At 34.6% G+C, this 9608-nt stretch overlaps 1 long non-coding RNA gene across 1 annotated transcript; it reads right to left on the minus strand.

The window, feature by feature from the left end:
- Positions 1-7920: 7920 nt before the first annotated feature.
- Positions 7921-8804, minus strand: LOC135147313 (uncharacterized). Its single transcript, XR_010284757.1, has 3 exons — positions 8435-8804; positions 8070-8337; positions 7921-7971 (listed from the first exon to the last, which is right to left on the minus strand). It is a non-coding gene; the product is annotated as an uncharacterized LOC135147313 (long non-coding RNA).
- Positions 8805-9608: the final 804 nt, after the last annotated feature.

Raw genomic sequence — 9608 nt, forward strand, 5'->3', positions numbered from 1 at the left:
CAGTGGCCAATCAGAAGCAAACACTAACTCTTGGTATGTGTTTGGAGGAAAATGCCTCTTTGCAATTCTTGCATTTGAAGCTCAAAGAATATTTTCCTCGGCTACTCAATGGAGTCTACAGTCTACAGGGTGATTGTGATTAATCAACAGAAGGTGATTGTAAGTCTGGATAGGACATTGAATGACACTTTGCTCCAAGCTGTTAAAGGTGATATTATTGGTTTAATAATGATTCAGATCCAAGCAGAATCTCTTTGCAAGGATAAGGATTATTAAAGAAATCCCAGCAACAGCTTAGGGGGAGCATTTGGTGGATCTACTAGTCAAACTCAACACCACATTGGAGATGAACAGGACATATGAAGAACGTATCTGCTTAGACAAAGGGTTTGAAGTCAATATCATTCTCGGGTTCTAGTTCTTATATGTTCCTAATGGTGAAGTGAAGATTGGGAGAGCTATTGTGAAAGGATGTTATTTCTTTGGGTTTCAATCTGAAGTGAAACTTGGGGAAGATTCAAAAGCTCTTAATGGGATCCAGATTGAGTGATTGCACAGCAAGATGATCTCAGTCAGTTTGAAAGCAGATTATGCGGAGTCTGATACCCTGACCTAATGACAATTCAGTACTTAGTATTTGTCGGGTATTTAGATTCCAACTGGATGTTTTTGGCTCTGTTACGAGGGACAAGCCAATTTGGTTGCTTAGAGTTATTACAAAGGAGAAGGTTATGAAGATGATGGAAATAGAATCTTCAAGTTCAGGACTCTACATCTTAGGGGACTCAACGACCTTCATGATTTAACTAAAGCACCATTGACGAGACTCGGGTTCAGGATATTACAGTGAGCTAGAAGATGAAGATTCATACAATATTTCAAGGACTTTGCAGTTGCAGATCCAACGGAATTTGTATACCTATTTCTTCACCAGCTCTCTATGAGTTGCTATCCAATACCTGATGATCGTCACAGACATGGTATGACTTCTGACTAGCATATTATCTTAATATCTGTTTGCTAGAGTCATATTTGGTATCCAAATTATTACCTCTCATGATACAAGGCACACACAATACAACTATCTGTGCTGTAATACCATGATTATATTATATGTGGACTAACGTCACTTGTGCAAGATAATTGCTAAGTGAATGCAGATTAGTGATATGATGAGTTTGTTGGAAAGTTGCAATTTTTTATGGTCTACTAGTTAGCCTAAAGAATGATGGCAATAAAAGGAAGTCAAGGATCTTTTGAATATGCGCATTTTGGAAGATTCTAGACCTGCCAAGACTTATGCCAACAACCACTGGACTTCATCAGTACAAGAAAGTAACATCAACTGAAATGTCAAGTCTCAGAGGTATTCAACTTATCACTTTACTTAACTGCAAGTGGATCACATACTATACTTTCTATAAGGTATTACTTCTTTCATGAGCATGTCTATCGTATTTCTTGAATGAATTCATGAGTATTAAATTGTCTATACATAGGACTTGTGAACTTATTTAAAATCCAGTACCTCGTGCTTTTTGCTATTCTATGTGATTGCCATGTTTATTGTTTTGCATGCTTAGATGGTGATTATATGTTTTAGCATGAGCGTTTGTTATTTCAATTATTTAAATTATGTTGCATGACAATTAAGTGACTTATTTGTTCATGATTTAAATGATTAGAGATGACATGAAGCATGACTTAATTATGTTATTTTTCTTGATCTATACCTCTTTAACAATTGGTATCTAGTAGAGAAACTTTGTCATAATCTAGTCGTGATATATCTGTATTTGTGAACATACTTAGGATTATTTTCTAGGTTGAATTCATTTTTATAGGTATAAAATCTGAAGCATGACTTATCTATTTCTAGACTTATAACTTGTATCAGTAATTGGAATGTGGTTAGAATCTAGTTAGAATTTAGTCATGATATACTAGTATTTGTGGAGTTACTTAGATTCTCTCTAGGATGAATCCATTTATATTAGTGTATATACTTAAAGCATAACTATTTGTGTTGGATATTTGATGATTTATTAATTGATATTTTATTTCATGTCTAACTGCATATAGTTGTGATACTTTTAGTGTTAGTGATATTTTGGATGCTTATATGTAGATCACTAATATTAATTGTTAATATTTTCTGTGAGGAGTTGTTGTGAGTTTACTTGTACTTAATGCTTACATGTATAGGACTTGTGAATTTTTCTTCAACTTTCCCTCGGGCTTGCGAATATCTTTGTATGATTGTCATGATTTTAGTTGTTATATGCTGATCTGATAATTATATGATATTGCATAGGTAATTATTATTTTATCTTAGTTAATCCATGACAATTATATGCCTATTTGTTTCATGATTGACTTTAATAGAATAATAGAAGCATGATTAATTCATTTTTAAAATATTTAATTGGTGTCCATTTTTGATGCTTTATTGATGTTTTATTTGTGAATTGATTGTGATGTATTGGCACTGGTGAAATATTGTTGCATATTTGTTAAAACCACTAGTGCTAATATATTTTAGGTGTTTAATATTCTGAGTACAAGGGAGACAACCAAAATCTTTATTTTGTCTCGTATTTATGTTCTGGAGTGGTGAGTTTCTTCGAAGAAATTTTCCTATCAATTAATTTCAACAATTGGTATCCACTACTCTATTTCATAAATACTTCTTAGAATATTTTGCATCTATACATGTAGCGTCATAAGACGAGATATTGATTATCTTGTATTTGTGTACTTGGTTATCTTTGTCACTTGCAGCGTCTGTTTTGACGATGTGCTAGTATGAGGCCTTTTCACTAATTAGTGTGGCGAGTGCTTTATACACTGTAGCGCATAAATTTTCTTCTCTCCTTTTTTTTTAATTGTAGTGAGAAATAGGAGTCTGTGTCTTTTTCAAAGACAAGTTCATTTAAACCTTTTATGCATAGATTCAGACTCTCGTACTCAAACCAGTTTTTAATGGAAAACTTTGATTCTTTCATCGGTTGTGATTGTCATTCTTTATGCAAATCATTTTTACAATCACAACTGATTCATTTTTCTCAAAAGATTAAATGCAATTGCTTTCATTTAAAATCATAGATTTTCTAAAATGCATTTATATCTCATCTTGTTCTTCGGAACTTTATCAGCCTCTTGGCTTTCCTAGATAGTCATAAGGTTGAAAACCAACAATCTTTATCCCAGACTATAAAACCAAATTCAGAACACATCCCAACTTTCCCCCTGGAGTGATAAGGAACTTATTAGACTAGAGGTCAATGAGGGAGAAACTGTACTTGTTGCAGCAAATAAGGATGTGAGGGATATACCCACAGCTCTACCTCTCAAGAAGAAAAGGTGTTTTTGAACTTGAGGTAACTGTTGCTCATCTGTATTCTCTCAAAAGAATATAGAGCTGAAAAGGCAATAAAACAGTCTCTGGAATCATTCTCTCAACAGGATGAGTCCATTGAAATTCGCTCGTCAGCCAGAGCATCTTGTATTGAGTCAAGCACATCATCAGTAATCACTCTGATGAAGAGCCTAAACAGAAAATCTTATGGACACAATACAAGAGAGTGCACAGTAAGGTTAAAGGTTTTGTTCCAGAAGCAACTTCTTCATTTACCATTTTACGGTAAATAAGATGGTTGATGCCTTTACAGGTGTAAGGAGGAAACGAGGATCTCAATTGCCAAATCTTCAGGATTCTCGTCTCCCTCCCCAGATAAGAACAGATCTGGATCCAATCGGAATGGATTTCCTATTTATAGGAGATCGGCAACTCTCTGACTATGAGTCAATTTATTGATGAGTCAGTTGAGGATCGGGGATTTACGAAACCCCATTGCACCGCCAGTGACCTCTCTTGAAGGGGCTATGGTGATTTTCTCATGCAGGTACAGAAGACCATACTTTGAGTGCTGAGAGAAACACTATGAGCCAAACACTAAGAGTCAAACACTTGGTGAGATTCTGAGAAGATTCAGTGAGATATGAGAATGAGAAATATGTGAGCATGAGTGAGTGCAAACACATAGGATTTTGAGAAGAGTGAAACACTTGTGACGTACATATAATAATAATCGGTATTGAAAGCTCACAAGTTGTTGAAAGAATTGACAGAAGCAACTACGGTTCATTCCATTTCACGATGTGAACTTATGGTTGATGATTCTCTTGAATCAAGTGTCTTCACAGACATTGAGGAGGACTTAGGCCTTTGCCATAATTAAGCCTTTGTCTAACCTCCCAGAGCAAACAACTCTGGATCCTTAATTGGATAAGCCACTTAGTGGTTGGCAACTTGTGGACCATGATTCGGATTTATCTGATGAGTCTGCAGGGACTGGGAATTACGAACTCCCATTGCACCACCGGTGACCCCCTTTAAGGGTGGCTAAGGTGATTTTCTTGCAGGTACTCAGCATTTTGGAAGCTCAGTATTTGTGTGGAGGGATACACTTACAGAACTCGTGAGTGACACCCTTACCCAAAAACCGAGAGAAAATTGAGTGTTGAGTGATACACCTGCAGAACATTTTAGTGAGACACCCACTAATTACCAAATTTATACCTAAAGACAAAGTGGATGTTGTTACTGGAATGTCAGTTCTTATTCATTACTTTTCCGTTTGGAACCTATTCTTTCAACATAGGGACCAACCCAATCAAAGTAAACCCTTCTTCTGAACTCTTTCTTCGAGCCCAGCTTTAGCGTTGTTTAGTTCTCTATGGGGAGATTATCTTTTGGTACAGGAAGTATTGTACACGTTCCTTGACCTATTTGATACCACATATCCTCGGAGGATTCCACAACTAAGGGGGAGAATATATTTAGGGGGAGAATATATGAAAGGGGAAAGAAAAAGTAAGTTAGCGTTCTTCTATTGTCTACAACTAAGGGGGATTAAACTACTCTTTAGCTGTGTACTACTGAGGGGGAGATTCTTCTTTCAAATAAGGAGGAGGATTGATCTTTCATCTAAGGGGATAGCTACTTATAACTAAAGGGAACCTGATCAAGGTAACGGGAGGAGAAGTATAAGTTGATACATTTATTCTTCAGTAAGTGGTAGACATGAACTCATTCATTACCACTGAAGAATTCAATGAAGCTGCTGATTGTTCTTTGCATAATGGAATGTTTTGAATTCTCTTCAAGACAGACTATGAGGATTATCTGGCAGGTAAGCAAGAACCAGAGAAATAAAGGTGATATGCACATCTGTTATTTCTATTCATGAAATCTGGAAATGTATTATATGATCCAGAAACTTTGTAGCATTATTTACTAGTCCAGGACTCTACTTTTTCTAGTGTTAGTTGAGTTATCCTCCAGAGGATTTGCTTGTTGTGGTTAACAAACAAATAGGGGGAGATTGTAAGTCTAAATGTAAAGACAACCCTATCTGTTACATAGGGATGATAACTCAACAATAGAACAGGACAAGTAAATAACACTACGCCTGCACCGGAATCGGAACATACGAAGACAAAGGTTGAAGAAGCCATCTACAGTCTTGAAGGAATAAGTTCACTGGAAGAAGTTCATTAATATGTTCATGCCTCAGTGAAGAATAAAGATTGAAGTATTCAAGATTGTGGAAGTAATGAAGATGTTGTCCGAGTACTCGAAAGATTTCAGTGCAACCCCTGAAGCAAGATATTTCTATATCTTGGTTGGTTAATTTACAATCAACAAACTGAAGCATAAACTAACCCGGAACGGACTGATCAATGTTTGCTGACAAAGAAGATACAATGTTTGACTTCAGTGTTAGTCGCTTGTGAACCAGACCAGTGCACTAAGCGTCAACACGTACGGAGTTTTGCAAAGTATCTATCAATCGAAAAATTGATCAAGTCACTTGTTCTAAAGCCAAGCCAAATGCCTAGCCTCTGCAAGCTGTATCAAGTCTACTGCTCAAATGTCATATGTCAAGCTTCCACAGAAAGCCATATCAGGAAGTGACCTATCTTTTATATGTGTGCACTTATATATTTGTATATGTACAAATATATTTATATATATGTATATATGTATAATTAATTAAATATAATATATATAATATATATGTATATATGTTTTTAAACATATGTATATGTATATTTATATATATGTATATTTAAATAAATATATATGTATATAGTATATGTATTTATATTTTACATAAGCAATTATATAATTGGGTGTATATATATATTATATTATGTGCATAAATATATGTATATTTAGAGAGAGTTATATATATCTTTATATATATATATTTATATTTATATTTACACATAGTTATATGTATATTATATATATTTAAATATATGAGAATATATTTAAATATATGTGTATATATATGTTACTATTTGTTTATATAAATATTATATATATGTATATATTTATATATACTTTTCTTTATATATATTTATGTTTATATTTATATTTATAAATAACTATATATATATTTATATATATTTATATATATATATTTACATTTGTATTTACATATAATTATATATTATATATATTTAAATATATGAGAATATATTTAAATATATATACATATATTATTATATGTTCATATAAATAAAATATATATGTGTGTATATATTTATATATACTTTTATTTATTAATATAATAACAACATAATATATTATATTATATATATTATGCATGCATGTGATGATGTCAGGTGTCAAGGGCAACCTAGGGTTTGCATGTGTCTCTCCTGAGCTAGGGTTTCACACACACTTGATTTATATTCTAAGGCATTGCAGGAGGAGTGATAACAGTTGTATACAGGAGTCTCCTTGGCGCAAGTTTAAATCAAAGAAGGTCTTAGGAGAGAGAACAGTGGATGGTTTACCCCATTGAGGCGCAAACTCAATATACATATATGTGTATATATGTATTCTGGCGCAACTTGAAGAGAGAGAAGAGTGGCAGTGCTTTACCAAGCGCAAGTTCAAGTCTCCCAAATATTTCTAAGTCATATGAATACTCTGGGTGTACTATGGCGCAACAATTGACCTAAGATTAACTCTCCATCTCAGCGCATCATTTGACCTCCCTGAAATTCCTCTAAGTCCCAAACACAGTGTCACACTGTATAGCGCAGCTTTTGACCCTCCCAGGCGCAAAGTTTGACTGACTTACACTTAGAAGAATTTCTTCTAAGTCACTATACTGAGATCTGTGAAGTTTGGCGCAACAATTGACCAGCACGACATTTGACCTTCTCTTCTACACTGATGAACTTGGCGCAACTTCAAGTTACACAAACATATATGTATATATGTTTGGCGCAAGTTTGGCTTCAAAAGTTAACTAGGGTTAGTTAATGAAAAGTCTATAAATACTTGAGATGTGAGTTCATGTTTAACACACACTCTCCACCACCTTTATGGTGGAATGGCTTTGTGCCTTGCACACTACTACACACAAATAAACTCTAGCTTAGTTTTGTATTATATATATATTTAGAAGCTAGGGTTTGTGAGTGTAAGTAGTAGTAGCCATTGTAGCCAACCTTCGGGTTTGGATTTATAGCACCTTCGAGGTATTTATCAATATACAGATATACCTTGGAAAATATTGTGTGTTGGTTTAATATTTTCATATCCTCAGAAACCGACCCGATAAATATCTGGAACACGAAACCCATTACAGGACTGCAATTTATTTATCCGCAAGATTCGAAAGAATTTTAAATTGTAGTGAGTATCGTATTCAACCCCCCTTCTACGATACTTTGGACCTAACAGTAACCTGTGAATCCATAGCAAGCAAGAATACTGTCAAAAAGCACTCTACAAACCCACACAAGAACTCTTTGACAGGAAGCAAAGATATTATGTTTGAATTAAAAGCATAGTCTAAAATTAAAAGCATAGTCTAAAATCATGTTTGAACCCACATTGATATGGTGCACTCTGATCAGTAGTTGATAGAGGGACCTGACTTGTGGCTGCAATAATAAAAAGCGCAGAATGACCATGACGGCGTAAGACATCGATCACAATTCAACAATTGCACACAATGACAATGCGCGGATACTATTCTTACCTCTGCTGTTTTTGTCGAACTCTGACGAAGTGCCGATGGTCCTGGATCTCTTAATGCTTTCAGCGCGTCTTTGTAGGAACAAATCCAGAGCATTTCCAGAACCTCGTCGACGAATACCTGCCAAAATGTGCCGGTTATGAATTGAAAACACAAACACGTGGTGTTCCTAAGCTAAAGAAACACGGCTCAAATGATGAATGTGAGGCAATTGTTTCGCGAATACCAGCAAGTGAAGCATCTGACTGATTTTCTTTGTTCCTCTTCCGACCTACACATGAAAGACAACACATGAGCCTCGCACACACGGAGGTGCAAAGCACAATTAAACCAATCCTATTGCAAAATCATGCCTCTCTTGTACGAACCTGAGCCTGACAAATTAATCATCGGCTGCTGCGAACGCGAATCCATAGCCAGCAAGAATACCGTCAAAAACCACTCTACAAACCCACACAAGAACTCTTTGACAGCAAGCAAAGAAATTACGTTTGAATTTTGAAAAATCAAAAGCATAGTCTAAAATGCATCCCTGATTACGTGCAGTTTCCATAATGGAAGAGAAGAAATCTGTATTCAGCAATCAACGCAATCAATCGGGAATTAACAGCCACGAAGAAGGCAAGCTGGCAAGGTACTGTATCAGTTGGTTATTAAGCCGGTTAAGAGGCTGTAAACGGGTCGCGCAGGATTATGTAACATAGGTATTAGAAGTATATAAGAATTGGGTAAAACATGGGTAATCCGTGGGTATAAAGGCAAAATGGGCATTGCACACATTAAGAAGATATAGATTTATCATTTCGCTTCTCTCTCTTTCACTCTCACCTTTTATTTTCCTTTTTCTGCTTCATCGAATCCTTTGCTGGCCTCTGATTTTTCTTGCATCGATCAGATTTAACTAAGAAAATTTGGTGAAGTTTAGAATAAAATAAAGCAACTGCCCAGATCAGTGTGAATAATCTATAAATTAATCGAACTAACATTAATCTGGAATTTATCTTTTTTGTCATAACATGAATCTGGTTCTAATTGTAGTGTTTGGTCGGTATTTAACATTTTGCATATAAGAAAAAGATTGGGGTTCCTATTAGCGGCCAGTCGTATAACCCTCAACAAAAATGAATACTAAGTATTGGTTCGAATGATGTAAATATTGATAACGTTTTATTTTAGCAAATTTGAAAGACACAGAGTGGACATGTGTTTGATGAGTCTGTGTATAATAACTGATAATATTTTAAAATATTGTATTGATATTATTGTAATTTTAAATTATAATAAATAAAAATAATATATAATAAGAATTATTATTGAGATATTAGAATATTGACTAATATAATCGACTAGATTTTTCAAAAGGAAAAGTTCACCTATTTCCTATAATTTTTAACATATTTATTGGTTTTGAGTTTTAACTAAGAGTTTTGGTGGGTTGGGGAGCGTTTTTTCTGACGATATGGACTAATCTACTTCTATATATTAAATGGCAACCAAGGGCAAAAATAGCAAATAAAATCGCTGTGAAATATCGATTATACC

Source organism: Daucus carota, chromosome 6 (assembly GCF_001625215.2).
Source record: "Daucus carota subsp. sativus chromosome 6, DH1 v3.0, whole genome shotgun sequence".
NCBI classification, from domain to species: domain Eukaryota; kingdom Viridiplantae; phylum Streptophyta; class Magnoliopsida; order Apiales; family Apiaceae; genus Daucus; species Daucus carota.